At 41.6% G+C, this 22,134-nt stretch overlaps 1 pseudogene; it reads left to right on the top strand.

Moving 5' to 3' along the window:
* LOC120054292 overlaps positions 1-21,155 on the top strand; it is a 56,542-nt pseudogene extending 35,387 nt beyond the window's left edge.
* The last annotated feature ends 979 nt before the right edge of the window (positions 21,156-22,134 follow it).

Here is a 22,134-nt window from a genome sequence, read left to right as displayed (position 1 = left end):
AGTCATCTACAGCAGAGGTAAAGAGAAAGAACGATTGAGAGAGAAAGAAGTGTCTGTGGGATTTGAATGACATCAGCGATGTCAGCAGCATTAGTTAGCTCTGACTGTAGTAGCCATATGAAAGGTGTGTGTCCTTGGTACCAAGTGGGCGGACATCTCACATCCCTTTCCTTTTGTACGGTTCTTCCTAGTATTGAAAAGGGCTCCATTTGATTTGCTTGCGGGTGATTCTCTCCTTGTGACAAACAAACTTTGCTTCCGTCTGACGTTGCCTGATGTGGAGGGAAGTTAAAGGAAAAAGACTTTGGCTCAGGGCTTTTCAGGGTGAGCATTCTGACAGCTATGTATATTTCTGATTGAATATGCTATGAAAAGCACTGGTTTATCTCTTTGTGCATTCTGTCACAATTGTCATTGGTGATATCAAGGGATGGCATGTTCATTGTTGTTCAGTAATTGGCAGCTACGTTCTTCCCACTCCCCAATGATTTGACAGGAGACTAGAAAGGGTTGTTCAGTAGTGAAGTGCACGTGCCAATTATGCCCCTGAACAAGAGACAGATAGAGAGAGAGAGAGAGAGAGAGAGAGAGAGAGAGAGAGAGAGAGAGAGAGAGAGAGAGAGAGAGAGAGAGAGAGAGAGAGAGAGAGAGAGAGGGGACAATGAAAGAGAGACAAAGGGAGAAAGAAATAAAGCGCTAGAGAAAGAGACAACCCTGGCTCTCTGCACTTCGGTTGTGCTGTTGCTGGAAAATGGGAAGTATTTCTGCTCCACCATGTGAAATAAAAACAAACACATCCAAACATTTCCCATGCTTAGAAAGGTTTTTTCTTCGTTCTCTACTGTCTAAGAAGAACACTGCTAACATGTATCTGAGCTGCTGCTGTGTTTGCCTCCCAACACCCTGACCCTAAGATTTCACTCCACTACAGCCCCCCTGCTGTCTCCCAACACCCTGACCATGAGACCTCACTCTACAGCTGCCCCCCTGTTGTTTCCTGCTGTGGATGAGTGCCCCTGTTCCCCATGTCGCATCGCAGCACTGTATGACTGAGTTATGTGTGTGTAGTGTTTGTGTACAAGTGCATCCGTCTATGTTGTGTGCACATTCACTTAAACATTGGTGGGTTCTGAGCAAGGTTATTATAGTTTTGTGATTTTCTATTCATTTTTATTTCTATTTGTTTTTAGATTTACACTACCATTCAAAAGTTTGGGATCACTTAGAAATTACCTTGTTTTTGAAAGAAAAGCACATTCTTTGTCCATTAAAAGAACATAAAATTGATCAGAAATACAGTGTAGACATTGTGAATGTTGTAAATGACTATTGCAGCTGGAATGATTTTTGGGGATGCTCCAGATACTCAACTAGTCTAAAGAAGGCAAGTTGTATTGCTTCTTTAATCAGGACACCAGTTTTCAGCTGTGCTAACATAATTGCAAAAGGGTGTTCTAATGATCAATTAGCCTTTAAAAATGAATAACTAGGATTAGCTAACACAATGTGCCATTGAAACACAGGAGTGATGGTTGCTGATAATGGGCCTCTGCATGCCTATGTAGATATTCCATTAAAAATCTGCTGTTTCTAGCTGCAATAGTCATTTACAACATTAACAATGTCTACACTGTATTTCTGATCAATTTGATGTTATTTAAATGGACAAAACATTTGCTTTTCTTTCAAAAACAAGGACATTTCTAAGTGACCCCAAACTTTTGATCAGTAAGTAGTGTGTATTTGAAATTCAGATTAGTTTTCAGGTGTGATTTACTGGTTTTTGTTCAGTTTCAGTTTGGTAAAAACATTTCTATTTTGTTTTTATATGATTTAGTTTCGGTTTTAGTTTTAGTGCTTGGAAGGGTAGGAGCCATTTATGTGCTGTAGGCCTGTAGCAGGGGTACTCAAGTAATATTTGAGATGGTCCAGTCACACAAATGTCCTAGACCCGGAAAGATATTTTGATTTATTGGCGTAGTAACAAACCCCCACCTCGCAAACCATAGGACCCCAAACTGTTCAAACTGTTCACACCCTTCTTGTTGGTAGAGAGACAAATTAGCAGTTTAAAGCTTATTATGCCATCAAGCAAACAAAACATTTAGCCATTTTTCCCCCTGCAATTCAACAAAAATGTGTCTTATGTGTGTTTATATCCTTAACAAATTCCAAAAATAAAATAATAGCTGTTTTACCTAGGTCTTTATCCTGAAATTCTTTGTGGGTATTGTTCAGATTAAAGTTGAGGTTGGTTGGGTTTTTCCCTTTTATCTCTGTTCTACTAAAGCTGCCATCTTCAGACACTACAATGCATTTGCTTTTCTACTTTCCAGCAATTTACTCACCAGATTCAGAACCTTGAAAACCCCATTAGAAAAAAAGAAGGGGAAAAAATTAAAACTAAACATAATTTATGATGGTTTTGATTTGAATTTAGTTCGTTTTGCAGTCAAAGATTATAGTTTCAGTATAGTTTTATTTTTTCAAATGTTTTTATTTTACATTTTATTTCAGCCTACTAAATACACTGCTCAAAAAAATAAAGGGAACACTAAAATAACACATCCTAGATCTGAATGAATGAAACATTCTTATTAAATACTTTTTTCTTTACATAGTTGAATGTCCTGACTACAAAATCACACAAAAATTATCAATGGAAATCAAATTTATCAACCCATGGAGGTCTGGATTTGGAGTCACACTCAAAATTAAAGTGGAAAACCACACTTCAGGCTGATCCAACTTTGATGTAATGTCCTTAAAACAATTCAAAATGAGGCTCAGTAGTGTGTGTGGCCTCCACGTGCCTGTATGACCTCCCTACAACGCCTGGGCATGCTCCTGATGAGGTGGCGGATGGTCTCCTGAGGGATCTCCTCCCAGACCTGGACTAAAGCATCCGCCAACTCCTGGACAGTCTGTGGTGCAACGTGGCGTTGGTGGATGGAGCGAGACATGTTGTCCCAGATGTGCTCAATTGGATTCAGGTCTGGGGAACGGGCGGCCAGTCCATAGCATCAATACCTTCCTCTTGCAGGAACTGCTGACACACTCCAGCCACATGAGGTCTAGCATTGTCTTGCATTAGAAAGAACCCAGGGCCAACCGCACCAGCATATGGTCTCACAAGGGGTCTGAGGATCTCATCTCAGTACCTAATGGCAGTCAGGCTACCTCTGGCGAGCACATGGAGGGCTGTGCGGCCCCCCAAAGAAATGCCACCCCACACCATGACTGACCCACCGCCAAACCGGTCATGCTGGAGGATGTTGCAGGCAGCAGAATGTTCTCCACGGCGTATCCAGACTCTGTCACGTCTGTCACATGTGCGTGTGAACCTGCTTTCATCTGTGAAGAGCACAGGGCGCCAGTGGCGAATTTGCCAATGTTGGTGTTCTCTGGCAAATGCCAAACGTCCTGCACGGTGTTGGGCTGTAAGCACAACCCCCACCTGTGGACGTCGGGCCCTCATACCACCCTCATGGAGTCTGTTTCTGACCGTTTGAGCAGACACATGCACATTTGTGGCCTGCTGGAGGTCATTTTGCAGGGCTCTGGCAGTGCTCCTCCTAATCCTCCTTGCACAAAGGCGGAGGTAGCGGTCCTGCTGCTGGGTTGTTGCCCTCCTACGGCCTCCTCCACGTCTCCTGATGTACTGGCCTGTCTCCTGGTAGCGCCTCCATGCTCTGGACACTACGCTGACAGACACAGCAAACCTTCTTGCCACAGCTCGCATTGATGTGCCATCCTGGATGAGCTGCACTACCTGAGCCACTTGTGTGGGTTGTAGACTCCGTCTCATGCTACCACTAGAGTGAAAGCACCGCCAGCATTCAAAAGTGACCAAAACATCAGCCAGGAAGCATAGGAACTGAGAAGTGGTCTGTGGTCACCACCTGCAGAACCACTCCTTTATTGGGGGTGTCTTGCTAATTGCCTATAATTTCCACCTTTTGTCTATTCCATTTGCACAACAGCATGTGCAATTTATTGTCAATCAGTGTTGCTTCCTAAGTGGACAGTTTGATTTCACAGAAGTGTGATTGACTTGGAGTTACATTGTGTTGTTTAAGTGTTCCCTTTATTTTTTTGAGCAGTGTAGTTTTTCCACTTGTAGTTATTATTTTAGTTTCAATTTTGTTTACTATAATTTACTATAATGTCGCTACAATCATATATAGGGCAATATGACACCAATCTCGATGACACACTCCCCGCCATTCGTCATGAGCCGTACGTCCGTTACCAAAAACCACACACCAAATTTTTTACAGGTTCGTTAGCAAAATCTTTTGCCAGGAACTAGCTCAATATCTTGCCAATGGATAAGAACAAGACTACAGAGTCCATAAAGTGACCATTAGACTTGACACCTTTCAGACTGAATAAGTTTGTAGGGGCAACATTTTTGATTACATTTATAATTTATCGCTCTCACATGCTGATTTTTATCATCTATGCAGCACTCCGCCAATAAGGCCTTTATAGAAGTGCCCATATGGAAGCCACTCCTAAGTAAAAGGCACATGACAGCCCGCTTGGAGTTTGCTAAAAGGTACCTAAAGGACTCTCAAGCCATTAGAAACAATATTCTCTGGTCTGATGAAACCAAGATTGAACTCTTTGGCCTGAATGTCATGAGTCACATCTGGAGGTAACCTGGCACCATCCATATGGTGAAGCATGGTGGTGGCAGCATCATGATGTGAGGATGTTTTTCAGGGACTGGGGGACTAGTCAGGTTCGAGGGAAAGATGAACAGAGCAAAGTACAGAGAGATTCCTGATGAAAACCTGCTCCAGAGCGCTCAGGACCTCAGACTGGGGTGAAGGTTCACCTTCCAACAGGACAACAACCCTACAGTGAGCACACAGCCACAGCCAACACAGGAGTGGCTTCGGGACACGAGGCTGTAATCGCTGCCAATGGTGCTTCAACAAAGTACTGAGTAAAGGGTCTGAATACTTATGTAAATGTGATAGTTAAGTTTTTTATTTGTAATACATTCGCAAAAATGTATAAAACCCTTTTTTTGCATTTTAGTATAAGTCTGTAACATAACAAAATGTGGAAAGAGTCAAGGGGTCTGAATACTTTCTGAAAGCACTGTATATCATTTGGCTGTATGTATTTTTAGATATAGGCCTATTGTAAATGTGTATTAACGTTGCATCACCATCTTTATTGCAAAAATAAATTAAAGTACAAACATAACTTTAAGCAACATATTATTTTGACAGGGGTAATGAATTGTCAATTGATCAGCACAGCAATTGATAAAACAGGACAATTTTTGACACACAATGGGTTCTGAGCTTATGTCAGTATTAGACAGGTAATCTAACAGTTACAGAAATCCGGAATGTAGACAGGCTCTATCTATCTGAGCTACTGTGTTGTTATGTTGGGCACCTACTGACCAAAAAATTATGTCATTATGATTTTTTTTATGACACGTATTGCTAAAATAAAGGTTTAAGGAAATACATGCATACACCACATTATTACAAGACAAAACAGCTCAATCAAGCCTAATGGTCTTGTAATTATAAAAGCTTTCTTTTTTTCTTTTTTACATGAAAATGTAGCGTAATGGGATAATGTCTTACTGTGGTATGTGAAGAATCCAATACTTTACCTTGTATTCAACTCAAATCACATTATTGTGGAAGCACCTACTCTAGTATGTATTAGGTTGTTTGAGAAGGTTCGAATCCTAAGAAACCAGCCTACACATAGTTTGAAGCTGTGTGTTGGAAAACCTTGGTAGAGCATGGGTGGAATAGGCATTGTGGTGCTCATGTGAATGTCCTTTCTTTTTCGGCTTCAAACCAATGTGTGTATGTGTGTGTGTCAGCGTAATATCTTAGTTATTAGATATTCAGGGGGAGGTTTTCTTGATGTGGAAGCAGCACAGTGGTCACATCCTTGCTGTGTATATCTCCCTCTGCTGAAAGATATCAAATTCATATCTCTCCTCTCCTATCCTCTCCTTCTCCTTCCTTGCCTCTCCCTCCTCTAAGAGAGAGGTGGATGAAAGGAAGGCTTTAGTCCATCTGCCAGCATCATTATTATTTTTTATCAGCTAAATAATATTTCTGTCCTACCTCACCTCAGTGGTTATCCCGAAAATGTCTCAACATTCTCTGTCCAGAACAGTATTTCTATACAGCCCCTGTGTACAACTGTATATTTCTATACACTGTATTTTTGCCCATATCTTGTTTAAGCAACTACTCTGCTTAAGCTTGGCTTGTCCTCAGAGAATTCTCTGAGCATTAACAGCGTTCTCTACCTCTCCCTCCCTCTGTTTCTCCCTTTCTCCATATTCCCCTCTCCCTATGCCCGTCTCTGTTTCTCTTTCTCCAACGTTTTCTAACCGATGAGCATGCTGTGTGGTTCCTAGCCTCCTACTCATCACTGCAACTGTAACAGTAACAGCAGAGATATCGCCACTCAAGAGGAGTGCCATCGCAGACATCTACACACACACAGTCACACACACACCAACGTTGGATGAACATCGGCTTATTCTTCTCAAACGTACGCTGGGGAGGTAGAGAGAGAGAGTGTCCACCTGCGCTCATCTCATACACAACAGGGCTAAGGTAAAGCATCATCCATATTCATCTGGCTAGTAGATAGTTTCATTACGTAAGTAAGTCCACTATGGATAAGGGATGGGAGGCAGGCTGCCGTTATGTACATCTGCTGTTTTAATGTACTGTATGTCTGTCTGATCTTGACTGACATCAGAATATAAAAGATGGAGACTATTTGTTTGCAGAACAGGCAACTGTCATCATCTGGAAAAGACACACTGTTAGAGACATAAGTGGAGAGTGTGTTTGCTACTCCAAATATAGTTAGGTAATATTGGTAATTAATTATTTACTACAGCAGTGCATTGTTTACAAGTTTTGAAATGTGTGTGTGTGTGTGTGTGTGTGTGTGTGTGTGTGTGTGTGTGTGTGTGTGTGTGTGTGTGTGTGTGTGTGTGTGTGTGTGTGTGTGTGTGTGTGTGTGTGTGTGTGTGTGTGTGTGTGTGTGTGTGTGTGTGTGTGTGCATGCGCGCCTGTGTAAATGTCAAACAGTGAGGAGTCACAGATGGAGAGGGGCGGCTTTGAAGCACCCACACATCCCACCTACATGTTTCACACCTCTCTCTCTCGCTCTCTCGCTCTCTCTCTCTCTCTCCCCCTCCCTCTCGCCCTCTCTCCCTCGCTCTCTCTCCCCCTCTCTCCCTCAGATTTTTCAGAAAGTCAAAGCAACCCTTCCTTCCTATTTATTTTTCTTCTACTTCCTCCCTTCTCTTCTCTCTCACTCAATAGGTATCCCTCTTCCTTTCAGTTTCTTACACAAGCATCTACAGTTAGGTCAATAATTTTTGGCAATGTTGATAAAGATGCAAAAATGACTGCATGAAAGTAATATTACAAATACTGAGCTATGTTGCATGCAAAAAAAATGCTAATTGATATTACTTTATATACTAATGCAATTGCTCAGAGAAAGAGATGTTTAAATCATTAAAAAAATATATTAAAAAGATAGGGGTCAAAATTATGTGGATCTTTCAGTAAGAGAATAACTCCATGCACTAAGCAAAATCCACATTGAAATTGTTAGTTGACCACAAAACTGAAATTTTTCAATGGCCATCTCAGTCTCCGGAATTGAACCCCATTTCCCCATATCTGGAAACATTCTGCATGGAGGAACGGTCTATGATCCCACCCAACATGTTCTCCAATTTCATGAAATATTTCAGAAAAAGGCACCCACCTGGTGTCCCAGGTATAAATCAGTCCCTGATTAGAGGGGAACAATGAAAAAAATGCAGGGGAAATGGCTTCAAGGTCCAGAGTTGAGTTTTAGGGCGCAATAGAATTAAAAACAGTGGTGATAATAATTTTTACATATATCTTTTTTTTAAAATTGTAATTACCTGTTAAACATTAGCTCTTTCGCAGAGCAATTGTATTAGTATGAAATAATATACATTTCCGCATTTTTGAGCATACAATAATGTAGCTCAATATATGATTTATTTATTTTACACAGTCTATTTTTGCTCAACTTTATCAAAGGTGGCAATAATTATGGACCTAACTGTCTCATCCTTGTGTATAGAGAGAATCAACATATCTCCCTCTATTCTTCCCTCCCTCTCTTCCATCTCTCCATTCCTCCCTCTTCCCTTATCTCAGTACTCCTCCCTCTCCTGCATATCTCACACAAGCACCTGCCACTAATCCAACAGAGATTCTGTGTGGCCACTCTCAACACAGAAACACTATATGAAAGTCTACATTCAAACTGTGAACAGGATGGGTTTAAAAGAGCAAAGAGCTGCCTAAACATAGATACAGCTACAATACTTTTAAAACAACTGACCCTACAGATGGTTAGCAACTGTGAAAGTTTTAAACATAATGAGCTGTCAAATTTATACTTTCTGGATGGAGTGGTCTGCAAACCTAATCCCTCAAATAAATTGATTACATAAAAAGCTAAAGTCAGGATTAAGAGCAACATTCCTGACTCTGCAGACAAAATATCAAAATACCAACAGAAGAGCAATGGTCCGACTTGTAATCATAAACTTGATAATCATTATACTAGTGGTTATTATCACCACATAGAGCATGAATCCAGACCCCAAAATGCATACATACACTGAACAAAGATATAAAAGCAACTTGTAAAGTGTTGGTCCCATATTTCATGAGCTGAAATATAAGATCTCAGAAATGTTCAGTTTGCACAAAAAAACAGATTTCCCTCAAATGTTGTGCACAAATTAGTTTACATCCCTGTTAGTGAGTATTTCTCATTTTCCAAGATAATCCATCCACCTGACAGGTGTGGCATATCAAGAAGCTGATTAAAAAGCATGATCATTACACAGGTACACCTTGTGCTGGGGACAATAAAAAGCCACTCTAAAATGTGCCGTTTTGTCACAAAACACAATGCCACGGATGTCTCAAGTGTTAAGCGAGCGTGCAATTGGCATGCTGACTGCAGGAATGTCCACACGAGCTGTTGACAGAGAATTGTATGTAAGTTCTCTACCATAAGCCGCCTCCAACGTCATTTTAGAGAATTTGGCAGTACGTCCATCTGACTTCAAAACCGCAGACCAAGTGTAACCACGCCAGCCCAGGACCTCCACATCCGGCTTCTTCACCTGCGGGATCTTCTGAGACCAGCTACCCGGACAGCTGGTGAAACTGAGGATTATTTCTGTCTGTAATAATGCTCTTTTGTGGGGAAAAACTCATTCTGATTGGCTGGGCCTGGCTCCCTAGTGGCTGCGCCAGTAATATGAAATCAATTGATTAGGGCCTAATTTATTTATTTCAATTGACTGATTTCCTTATATGAACTGTAACTCATTAAAATCGTTGAAATTGTTGCATGTTGCATTTATATTTTTGTGCAGTATATATTTTTGATGTGCTAAAATGCTTAACAAGTTTTGTTGTAAAACATACAATGATTCTAAAACAGAGACAAAAACAAAAGCTTAACATGTAATTATCTGATGCTCTGCAGAATGTCCCAATTACCGTGACCACTCTGTGCATATATTTACTTTAAATAGTAATATCCTCATCACTCAGGGCTGGATGGGTATGGCCAATCTCAGGGTCATCACAAACCTTGTGTCTTATGCCTCAATCCTCAACTTCCACCTCCATGTGTGCGTGTGTGTGTGTGTGTGTGTGCGTGCTAGCAAGAGATGTGCAGGTGCACATGCATGTGTGCATGCGTGTGTGTCTTACTCATACTTATTTTTCCTGGTTTAGAGTGCCTTAGAGTCTATTGTAGCCTACTGGGCAGCAGTAACTATTAAAATCAAGCAAACGCAAACTACCACTTTGGGGAACAAAGTGACATTAACAGGACTGTACATCGATGTACCTGAAGAGAGCTAAGAGTAAAAATAGATAGACTGTATTAGTTTGATGAGCTGAGACTGAGAGGCTTCTGTCCTGGCTTTACCCCACGCCTCTCTAGATGAGCCATAAATCAGGGCTGATGTGTTCATCAGGATTAAGCCTACTCTATGAGAGTGTTTAGATAACAAGTGTAGGCTAAGTGCTAAGCTGGCGTAACAAGGCAAGGACATCAGTGAGACTGCTAGCTGCAGAACAGACAACAGGGCTATTTTTACCTGAGCGGGTAAGGTCAATGCCTCTGTGGATAAAATCATGATAGCTGGAGGTCCACATAACAATGTTGGAGGGTAGCTGTTGGCAGTGGCTACATGTAAACAAACAGGGAGGGAAGAAGAGATAGAGAGGGGCAGGGAGGAAGGGATGGAGAAAGAGGAAAATACTAATGGAGAGAGTGATGGAGGGAGAGATGGAGAGGGGGTACAGGGAGAGCGATGGAATCAGTTCAAGCGGAGTCAAGTTTTCCCCTCAGAGACACAGTGGACATCAGACAGACAGACAGTCCCCAGGCTGAAACAGAGAAAGGAGAGTAGCATAGGTCTGTAAGACCAGAAATAACCCAAACAGCCCTCCCGCCGGAGGCTACACATCAGATGGCCTGACACACTGTCTGTGGGCAGCACGGCTTCCGCAGGAGGCACTTTTCTTTCAGACAGGGACATAGAGGGTAGCCAAATGCATGCAGGTGCAAGTGCACACACACACACACAAACATGGGCATCTGATTTTGTCTGAAAGTGGAGATGCAAAAGGGGGTGGTCCAGGGGATTTTTATTTTTTTGCATTTCCTGCAATTCTTGGGGGACTCCATATTTGTGACTCCTTTCAGGAAACTATGCGTATGTCGCGGCGCCCTACTTCACAGGAGAGCCACCACGCAGAAATGCCTTCTGGAACATGTGAACTTTCATGTGCCTTAATAACAAACTTGTATGCCATTTGTAAATACCAATAAAATTGTTAAATTACAACCGTAGTTGTGTTTGCCTCGGAAAAAGGCTGCAACCTTCAAGCTAGCCATGATGGCTGAGAAAATTAGTGGGCTGGACATGCCGAGAGATGAGTTCGGCTTGGTCTGCCATGTAGGTAATCCTTTCTAACGAGGCTTTTTTGAAAGATATCACTTGGTAGAACTACATAAGTTTTGCTCTCCACTTTCTGGAGGACCGAGTTTTGAAATCAGTGGAATTAGAGTATGATAGCTAAGTAGATTGAGAAAATTCTGGCGTGTGATTGCAAATATACAAACAGAGTCGAAAAGAGAACGCACAGAAGGCTGTTGATTAAAACATCTGTCTCCAGATTACATCTTCAAACTAAGGGCAACAATGGCATCCATGACAGAGAGGGAGAAGCATCCATCCAGTCTAGTTAGCTACATTTTCAGATATTACACGTTTCTAATTTTGTCAGAAAGTTGTTTCATTTCAAGTTAAAATGCTAGCTAGCTAATGTTACATGTATGATCTGTGTAGTAATATTATTCGTATCTCAGAGTCATTTGCATTGCTAGTTATAGCCTAATGTTAGCTAGCTAACATTGAACCTGGTTGGTTAGCTACCTGCAGATTCATGCAGTGTGGTAAACGCTATGCGTTGGGATTATGGTTCATTGTTTCGCTAACTTGCTACATATCTAAACAAAAGACACTATGCAAGTAATCATTTCAGTCGAATGTTCATGATGTCACTGCGACAACCATCGATAGATGTAGCTGGTAAATTTGCTCCGGCTATCTACTCCGATTTCAGATCACTCTCATCTGACTGTGCCAGAATAACTGATGAATTTATGAATGCTCAATACCTGTGCCGGTAAACGTTGGCAAAAAATAGTAATTAAATTGTTGCCAGCAGCACAGTTGCAGTCACCAACACTCTGGCTAACATAAAAGCAGCCTAACCAGCTCTGCTAGGGCGAGTAAAATGGTCAGAGTGAGCTGTTCTCTCATTTGTGTCTGGAAATAGCTAGCAAGCTAGCCAACGTTAGCCATTTAGCTTAGGTGCTTGACTGCTGTTGTTAGGTCAAAACGCTCAGATAAACCCTACTCCTCGGCCAGCGCATCCAGTGTGCACTCTGAATGCTCCAAGAGAGAAACGCTCTGTCTTTATGAACTGAAAATCTGACAACACTGAGTTTATGAACACCCAGAGCACATTCTGGCACTTCAGACTAAATTTATGAACACACCCGTAGTATAAACCAGCCTTTAGTCTTGACATTTTTGTTTGTTTAGTACATGGCCTTACATGTGAATCCTTAAAGAGATCAGTGGGGCTAAAGCTTATGAGGGTGTGAACGATGCTGAATGGATGTAGACAAGGAAGAGCTCTCCAGTAGGTGTACCAAAAAATTCAAGGGCCATTTTCTCAAAAGTGAGGTTACAAGTTTTCCAACTTTCAAAGCAGAATTACTTTGCCATTGTTCCTCAACTGTAGTATATGATACAGAATTGTCTAGCTCTGAGTCTCTACTTTTATCCAATGTAAAAATAAAAAACATTTAAAAAAATTCTACATAACACAGAATCGAGCCGGTCGGTCATACTCATGACCAGAGCACAATAATTTTTCTTAGATTTTTCCATGATAAATTACATTACAAAATGTGTTTTAATGACTAGATTACTAATCTCCTCCCTTTCCTGAAAAATCTAAAACCCTACCAACTGTGACTCTCACAAATAGCCTGCTCCTCCCCTGACAATCCCATCCACAGTGATAGCTTGACAGGTCAAATTTTTAAGAATGTGGCCAGGATAACATATAACAATGAAAGGAATAATATTGTTTTACCCAATAAGGATTTTTAAGAAAAAAACATTGTGAATTTGCACATTAAGTTTACATCTTCTTTCTGCCACAAATAATGCGTTCACAATAATGTTGTAAAATTACAAAAGTGAAGTTTGATTTATCTTTTAACATTGTTCACATAAAAATAATATTGCTAATGTATTATTAATTAATCATTATCATTATCAAATGTGGCAGCTACAGTACGAGTCAAAAGTTTGGACGCACTTACTCATTCAATGGTTTTTCCTTATTTTAACTATTTTCTACATTGTAGAATAATAGTGAAGACATCAAAACTATGAAATAACATATATGGAATCATGTAGTAACCAAAATTCTTCAAAGTAGCTTCCCTTTCCCGTGATAGAGCTTTGAACAATGCCACCCACAGAACAGAAGCAGATCAATCGTCAAAAGCATTTCCATCGCGCTCACCTCGATTTGTATTATACAGTATATAGCTATTAATATATATATATGTTTTTTTAAATCCTGTTTATCTTAATTTACATAATTAGAAATTCACATTTGTAATAATGTAGGCAGTTTATGCAAAGGATTGTTACCTCTTACCAGTATTGCCATTACCAAAATTACATTATGGGAAGCAATTATTATTTTAGAAAACAATTATTGTTTTTCATTCTATATTGTCCCTAACATATTATACAACCCCGCAACAGTTGTGGGATACACACACACACACACACACACACACACACACACACACACACACACACACACACACACACACACACACACACACACACACACAAACACTCATACACTCATACACACTCAACCCCTTTCCCCTGAAACAACCATAGACTCAGATTCTCAACAGTTGCACCATCCCAGAGCCCAAGTCGAGAAAGGTCTTGATTTACAAATGCAAATAGAGTTTCAGCTGTAGGAGAAGGCCTGCACAACTGAGGAGATTTGATTAACCATTGTCACGTCCTAGGTGATGGAGATCAGATATACCCCCTTCGCCTGAAACATCCACACATACCCCCCATTGTGACCATATTCCCAAGCATCTCCGTGAAGTCAGACCTTTGATGATTTTGTGCCACCAGGGTCGCAATAATAATTTACTCAGTACTTTGTTGAAACACCTTTGGCAGCTTTTACAGCCTCGGGTCTTCTTGGTTATGACGCTACAAGCTTAGCACACCTGTATTAGTGGAGTTTCTCCCATTCTTCTCTGCAGATCCTCTCAAGCTCTGTCAGGTTGGATGGGGAGAGTCACTTCACAGCTAATTTCAGATCTCTCCAGAGATGTTCGATCGGGTTCAAGTCCGGGCTCTGGCTGGGCCACTAGATGTCAACAGTCTTTAGAAAGAGTTTCAGGCTGGTTTTTGGAAAAATTAGGGAGAAGTTGTAGTTTTCCAAGTGGCTCCCATTTTGGCTGTAGTGTTTCCAAGCGCATTGCCAAGAGAGCGCGTTCTTTTTGTTAATCTCCGGAAAAGACAATAACGATTCTCTGTCTTAAATGTTATTGTTTATTTGCGTAATAGGGTACCTAAGGATTGATTATAAATGTTGATTGACTTGTTTGGATAAGTTTGTTGGTAACGTTTGGGATTCATATTGTATGCAGTTTGACAGAGGGAAACCAAATGAATTATTGACTGAAGCGCGCCAGCTAAACTGAGTTTTTATGGATATAAAGAAGGAATTTATCGAACAAAAGGACCATCTGTAATGTAACTGAGACCTTTTGGACTGCCAACAGAAGAAGATCTTCAAAGGTAAGGTATATATTATATCGCTATTTCTGACGTTCGTGTCGCAACTCCCTGGTTGAAAATGATTTGTTATGCATTTGTGTGCTGGACGCTGTCCTCAGATAATCGCATGGTTTGCTTTCGCCGTAAAGGCTTTTTGAAATCTGACATCTTGGCTGGATTAACAACAAGTTAACTTCTTTGGGCTGCAAGCCCGAAGCCGGCACAATATGACAATAGCCACTTCAAGTGCAGGGCGCAAAATTCAAAATATATTTTTTAGAAATATTTAACTTTCACACATTAACAAGTCCAATACAGCATATGACAGATAAACATCTTGTGAATCCAGCCAACATGTCCGATTTTTAAAATGTTTTACAGCGAAAATACCACGTATATTTATGTTAGCTCACCACCAAATACAAAAAAGGACAGACATTTTTCACAGCACAGGTAGCATGCACAAAACCAACCTAACTAACCAAGAACCAACCAAACTAACCAAGAAACAACTTCATCAGATGACAGTCTTATAACATGTTATTCAATAAATCTATGTTTTGTTCGAAAAATGTGCATATTTGAGCTATAAATCAGTTTTACATTGCAGCTACCATCACAGCTACCGTCAGAAATAGCACCGAAGCAGCCAGAGTAATTACAGACACCAACGTCAAATACCTAAATACTCATCATAAAACATTTCTGAAAAATACATGGTGTACAGCAAATGAAAGACAGGCATCTTGTGATTCCAGCCAATATTTCCGATTTCTTAAGTGTTTTACAGCGAAAACACAATATAGCATTATATTAGCTTACCACAATAGCCAGAAACACAAGCCATTTACCAGCAGCAAAAGTTAGCGATCGTAACAAACCAGCAAAAGATATATAATTTTTGACTAACCTTGATAAGCTTCATCAGATGACAGTCCTATAACATCAGGTTATACATACACTTATGTTTTGTTCGAAAATGTGCATATTTAGAGCTGAAATCAGTGGTTATACATTGTGCTAACGTAGCATCTTTTTCCCACAACGTCCGGATATTTTTCTGACACTCACATATTCTGACCAAATAACTATTCATAAACATTACTAAAAAATACATGTTCTATAGGAAATGATAGATACACTAGTTCTTAATGCAATCGCCGTGTTAGAATTCTAAAAATAACTTCATTACGACATGCAGTTTACGTTATGGCGAGAGCGTGCCCAAAATCTGGGCGCAAACTACTAGTTCACATGTTCGACAGATATATGAAATAGCATCATAAAATGGGTCCTACTTTTGATGATCTTCCATCAGAATGTTGTACAAGGGGTCCTTTGTCCAGAACAATCATTGTTTGGATTTAGAATGTCCTCTTCTCCAGTCAATTAGCACGGAAAGCTAGCAAAGTGACGCGAAGCTCTCCTTCCTGAACATACGCAGACAAAGCAACACGCCTAACGTCCCGAAAAAAATTCAATAATCTAATAAAACTATATTGAAAAAACATACTTTACGATGATATTGTCACATGTATCAAATAAAATCAAAGCCGGAGATATTAGTCGTCTATAACGACAGCTTTACAGAAGGCAATACCAGGTCACTTCTCGCGCGTTCCAGAAAACAGGAAATTGGGGTCACGTCATGCCAAGAGCTTTTATTCGACCTCAGATGATGTTATACACTCCATTTCTTCTCTCACTGCCTGTTGACATCTAGTGGAAGGCGTATGAAGTGCATGTATACTAATAAATATCAAGCACATTTATAGGCAGGCCCTAGAACAGAGCATCGATTTCAGATTTTCCACTTCCTGTCAGGAAGTTTGCTGCAAAATGAGTTCTGTTTTACTCACAGATATAATTCAAACGGTTTTAGAAACTAGAGAGTGTTTTCTATCCAATAGTAATAATAATATGCATATTGTACGAGCAAGAATTGAGTACGAGGCCGTTTGAAATGGGCACCTTTTATCCAGGCTACTCAATACTGCCCCTGCAGCCCAAAGAGGTTAAGCTTTATTTTGATGTATTGCACTTGTGATTTCATGAAAGTTTAACATTTATAGTAATTTAATTTTAATTTGGTGCTCTGCCATTTCACCAGATGTTGAGACGCTACCGTCCCACCTATCCCAAAGAAGTTAATGACCAGTTTGGAGGGTACTATGGTGTTAAATGCTGAGCTGTAGTCGATGAACAGCATTCTTACATAGGTATTCCTCTTGTCCAGATGGGTTAGGGCAGGTATTTATTGAACATATCCCAATCCACGTGATCGAAGCAATCTTGAATCGTGGAATCCGATTGGTCGGACATCTCAAGGATGATCAATGGAAACTGGATCCACCTGAGCTCAATTTTGAGTCTGATAGCAAAGGGTCTGAATACTTATGTAAATCAGGTTTTTAAATTTAACCTTTTATGGCTGCAGTCCCGTTAACGGGATCGATATGACAACAGCCAGTCGAAGTGCAGGGCGCCAAATTCAAAAAACAGAAATCTCATAATTAAAATTCCTCAGACATTCATGTGTCTTATATCATTTTAAAGGTATTCTTGTTGTTAATCCCACCAAAGTGTCCGATTTCAAATAGGCTTTTCAGCGAAAGCACTACAAACGATTATGTTAGGTCACCACAAAACCACAATATCCACAGCCATTTTTTCCAGCTAAAGATCGCTTTCACAAAAAACAGAATAGAGATAAAATTAATCACTAACCTTCGATTATTTTCATCAGATGACACTCATAGGACTTCATGTTACACAATACATGCATGTTTTGTTTGATTAAGTTCATATTTATATCAAAAAATCTGAGTTTACATTGAGGCGTTAGATTCACTAGTTGCAAAAACATCAAGTGACTTTGCATAGCCACATCGTTTCAACAGAAATACTCATCATAAATATAGATGATAATACAAGTTATACACATGGAAATAGATATACCTCTCCTTAATGCAACCGCTGTGTCAGATTTCAAAAAAACTTTACGGAAAAATAAACCATGCAATAATCTGAGACGGAGCTCAGATGAATAGCAAAATTAGCCGCCATGTTGGACTCAACAGAAACCAGAAAATACATGATAATTGTTTCCTTACCTTTGATGAATTCATCAGAATGCAGTCCTAGGAATCCCAGGTCCACAATAAATGCTTGATTTGTTCGTTAATGTCCGTTATTTATGTCAAATTAGCTACTTTCGAATTGTTTACCAAACACCCTAATCAAAGTCTCAAAGCGCGACCACTATAACGTGACGAAATGTCCAAACGTTCCGTTACAGTCAGTAGAAACATGTCAAACGATGTACTGAATCAATCTTTAGAATGTTGTTAACATACATCTTGAATAACGTTCCAACCGGAGAATTACATCGACTTCAATTGAGAGATGGAACGGAGCTGCCTCTCACGTGAACGCGCATGTTGAATGCATGGTCACCTCATGGCAGTGATTACTCATTTCTGTCTCCTTCGACCCCCCTTCACATTAGAGTCATCAGACTTAGTTCTATTGACTGTTGACATCTAGTGGAAGCCGTAGGAAGTGAAAACCCATCCATATCTCTCTGTATTTTCAATGAGAGCTTGGTTGAAAATATGGCACCCCCAGAAAAAATCCAAACAGGAAGTGGAACTTCTCAGGTTTTTGCCTGCCATATGAGTTCTGTTAATCTCACAGACATAATTCAAACAGTTTTAGAAACTTTAGAGTGTTTTCTATCCAATACTAATAATAATATGCATATATTAGTAACTGGGACTGAGGAGCAGGCCGTTTACTCTGGGCACCTTTCATCCACGCTACTCAATACTGCCCCTGCAGCCATAAGAAGTTTAAAAAAAATGTACATTTGAAAAAAAGTTTTCAAAAACTTTTTCAAGTTTTCATTATGGGGTATTGTGTATAGATTGATGAGGAAAAACTTTTAGAATAATGCTATAAAGTATCAAAACGTGGAGAAAATCAAGAGGTCTAAATACTTTCCAAACGCACTGTATAAATTAAGGCCCTGAATCTGCAATAGAAAGAATAAAATGTAGCTCTGTTAATATGGGTCATAGTTGAATAGTTTGGCTTGGAGTAGGTGTCTCCAACACTTTATTTCAAAGGTTATTTCATACCCCAGAAAATGTGCAAGCTACTCATATACAGCCTGCATATTTTTTTAATTATGTAGGCCAAATTTGATGAATAGAACAAAGCACAGCACTGCATACATATGGTAATTGCGTTTTGGTTTTAAACACCACACATTTTGAACAAATATTCTACTGTAAGTCTACCTTGAGAATCTAGCCTTTTTAAGATCAGAGACAATAAAATGGTCATTCTGTTTAATATTAACCTTTTGAACAGCAACCACAGTGAGTATGTTACGTATTTGACAACAAATTGTGAAGAAACAGACTAATAATAAAAACTATGAGGAAAGCAAAAGTGTTATCTCAGCAAGCATATTAATTGACCGTTCTGCTTTTCCTCCAACATTGACTTTATTTGACGCTGTTGTTTGAAGCGCTGTCACCATGACAATGTTTAAAATGAACTTGTCTTAGCAGCATACATATTATATGCAACAAGGTTAGAAATGGCTTAGCAGAGCTGTTTAATCAAGACTCAAATATTCTGTGCTTTTTCATTTGATCAGAGACACAGCTATGCGAAGATAGCGTACCTGATAACGCTGATGTCTGAGAGGGCACTCGCCTGGGCTACGGTGGTGTGGGAGCAACAGTCCACCGTTTACCTCAGTCTGGAGGAGTTTGTGGCGGAAGTACGAAAAGTGTTAAATTCTCCATTGTCCGAGAGAGACTGCTCGTAATGTTACGCTTGGCGGAGCAGGTGAACCCAAGTGCAGACTCAGACCTTGGAGACAGCGATAAGGTAACTAAGGTATTTATTGAAAAGTGGGGGGTGATGGGGTACAGGCCAGGGGAAGCTCGGGCGGGTAGCAGGGAATCAGGAACTGAGGCTGAGGCTGGGGAAAGGGGAGTAGGGGCAGGGTAAGCATGTCCGGAGTGGAATCCAAGGATGCAGTAGAGCAGGGGTCCGGGGCAGGGAAGCAGGACTGACAAGATGATGGGGATTTTCCAATCGCTCACTACTCGAAAGCCCCTCTATGCTACCCTCTTGTGGGGAGATCAGTCCAAGTCCATCCGGGTGCTCACGGGAGCTTTATAGACACTACCCTGGTGTCGGAGCTGGGCATCTCCACTCAACCCCTTTCCATCCCAATGGACATCAGAGCGCTGGATGGGCGCTCTATTGGCAGTCACCCACAATACTGTTCCTATCAACCTGCGAGTGTCAGACAACCACAGTGAGTCTATGCAGTTTCTGCTCCTGGATTCTCCTCATGTACCCATGGTTTTGGGGTTTTCATAGCTCTAAAGGCACAACCCCCTAATCGACTGGGCTACGGGTTCCATCATGGTTTGGAGTCCGTTTTGCCATGCACATTGTCTGAAGTCGGCGAAACCTGCCCCAGGACGTCTTCCTGCAAGCTTGGGTAAAGTCTCAGATCTCTCCGCCTTTCCCGCAGAGTACCAAGACTTAGGGAGATTTTCAACTCTGCCCGTGTCACATCTCTTCCTCCACATCGACCGTGCTACGACTGTGCTATCGACCTTCTACTGGTCACCGTACCGCCTCTGGGGCGACTTCATTCCCTGTTGGGTCCGGAGACCAAAGCAATGGAAGGGCACATTGAGGACTCTCTCGCAGCAGGGATCATGTGGAAATCTGCCTCCCCCAGGACAAATCATGCATCCGTGTATCGACTACCGGGGTCTTAATGACATTAAGGTTAAAAACCGTTACCCGTTAACACTCATCTCTTTGGCTTTCGAGCCTCTCCAGGGGGCGGTCATCTTCTCCAAGTTGGACCTTCGGAACACCTACCATTTGGTTCGGATATGGGAAGGAGACGAGTGGAAGACAGCCTTTAATACGGCTAGCAGGCACTACGATGTCCATGGTGATGCCATTCGGACTGTTCCAGGCCCTGGTCAATGATGTGTTCGGTGATATATTTATCCGATTTGTGTTTGTCTACCTCGATGACATCCTCATTTATTCCCAGTCAGCTCAAGAGCATGTCCTCCATGTCCGACAGGTCCTCCAGCGTATCCTGGAGAACCAGCTTTTTGTGAAAGAGGAGAAATGTGAGTTCCATCACTCCACCATCTCCTTCCTAGGATATGTCATCGCTGCAGAGAATATTCAGATGGACCCTGACAAGGTGATAGCGGTGGTGGATTGACCTCAACCCACATCCAGAGTGCAGCTGCAACGTTTCCTGAGGTTTGCTCATTTCTACCGTTGTTTTGTCCTGGGTTAAAGCACCCTTGCTTCCCCGCTCTCTGCACTCACCTCTCCCAAGGTTATGTTCATATGGTCTCCAGCAGATGACCAGGCATTCTCAGACCTCAAGCAGCGATTCACTACAGCCCCCATCTTAATCCATCCGGACCCATCCCGTCAGTTCGTGGTGGAGGTCGACGCCTCGGACATCAGAGTGGGGGCTGTCCTGTCCCAGCGTTCTGCCCAGGACCAGAAGCTGCATCACTGCGCCTTCCTTTCCCATCGTTTTAACCCCGCTGAGAGGAACTATGACATGGGAATCGAGAAGTAAAAGGGGCGGGACATCCATTCTTTGTGTGGACGGACCGTAAGAACCGGATTGAGGCTGAGGCGGTGGGAAAGGTGATTAGGAACCAAGTAAGCAGGTCTGGAGCATTATCCAATGAAGCAGTAGTGCAGGGATCCAGGGCAGGAAAGCAGGACTGAGGAGACTTGGGACTGGGGACAGGTACCAGAGTCAGAGCAGACGGGACTGTAGTGAAGAGAAAAAGCAGCGTGAGGCTAGGGAAAACAAGCACAACATGATCTATGCAGGCACAAACAGCGAGAAATGCAGACTGACTGAGTAGAGGCTACGATTTGGCAGCGTGGAAGTGGTAGGGCTGAGTATTTGTAGGGTTCTTGACTATGGAACAGGTTGCAGCTGGTGGGAATCTGCTCTGCTTCTAGCACACCTGTCTCCCCTCACACAATCACAAACACACAGAGAGAGAGGGAGAGAGAGAGAGAGCACTGGGGGACTGGTAGCAGGTTAGGGAGGTCCATGATGAGAAGTAGAGGGCGTGGCAGGAGCAGATGTAACAGGTTGAGTGGGAGGGTTATGGCCCGGAGGAAAGGTGTTGTGTCCCAACCAGGAATATCCTGGACCAAGCACTCATGGCAGTCTTCCACCGTCGACACCCAGGTCAACCAGGCTTGTCCCAGGGAAGGATGCCAGGTGGCCCCCCTAGAGAGAGGATGGGTTACTGTCACACCCTGATCTGTTTCACCTGTCTTGTGATTGTGTCCAACCCCCACCAGATGTCTCCCAGTACCTCATGTGTATTTGTACCTGTGTTTTCTGGTTGTCTGTTGCCAGTTCGTCTTGTCCAGTCAAGTCCTACCAGCATGTTCCTGTGTTTCCTGTGGTCTAGTGTTTACTAGTCTTCTCAATTCTGACCTTTCTGCCTGTCCTGACCCTGATCCTGCCTGCCGTCCTGTACCTGCCTGACTCTGATTTGGATTATGACTCTTTGCCTGCATTGACCTAC

Source organism: Salvelinus namaycush, chromosome 10 (genome assembly GCF_016432855.1).
Source record: "Salvelinus namaycush isolate Seneca chromosome 10, SaNama_1.0, whole genome shotgun sequence".
NCBI classification, from domain to species: Eukaryota; Metazoa; Chordata; class Actinopteri; order Salmoniformes; family Salmonidae; genus Salvelinus; species Salvelinus namaycush.
This window is presented reverse-complemented; position numbering and strand designations above follow the sequence as displayed.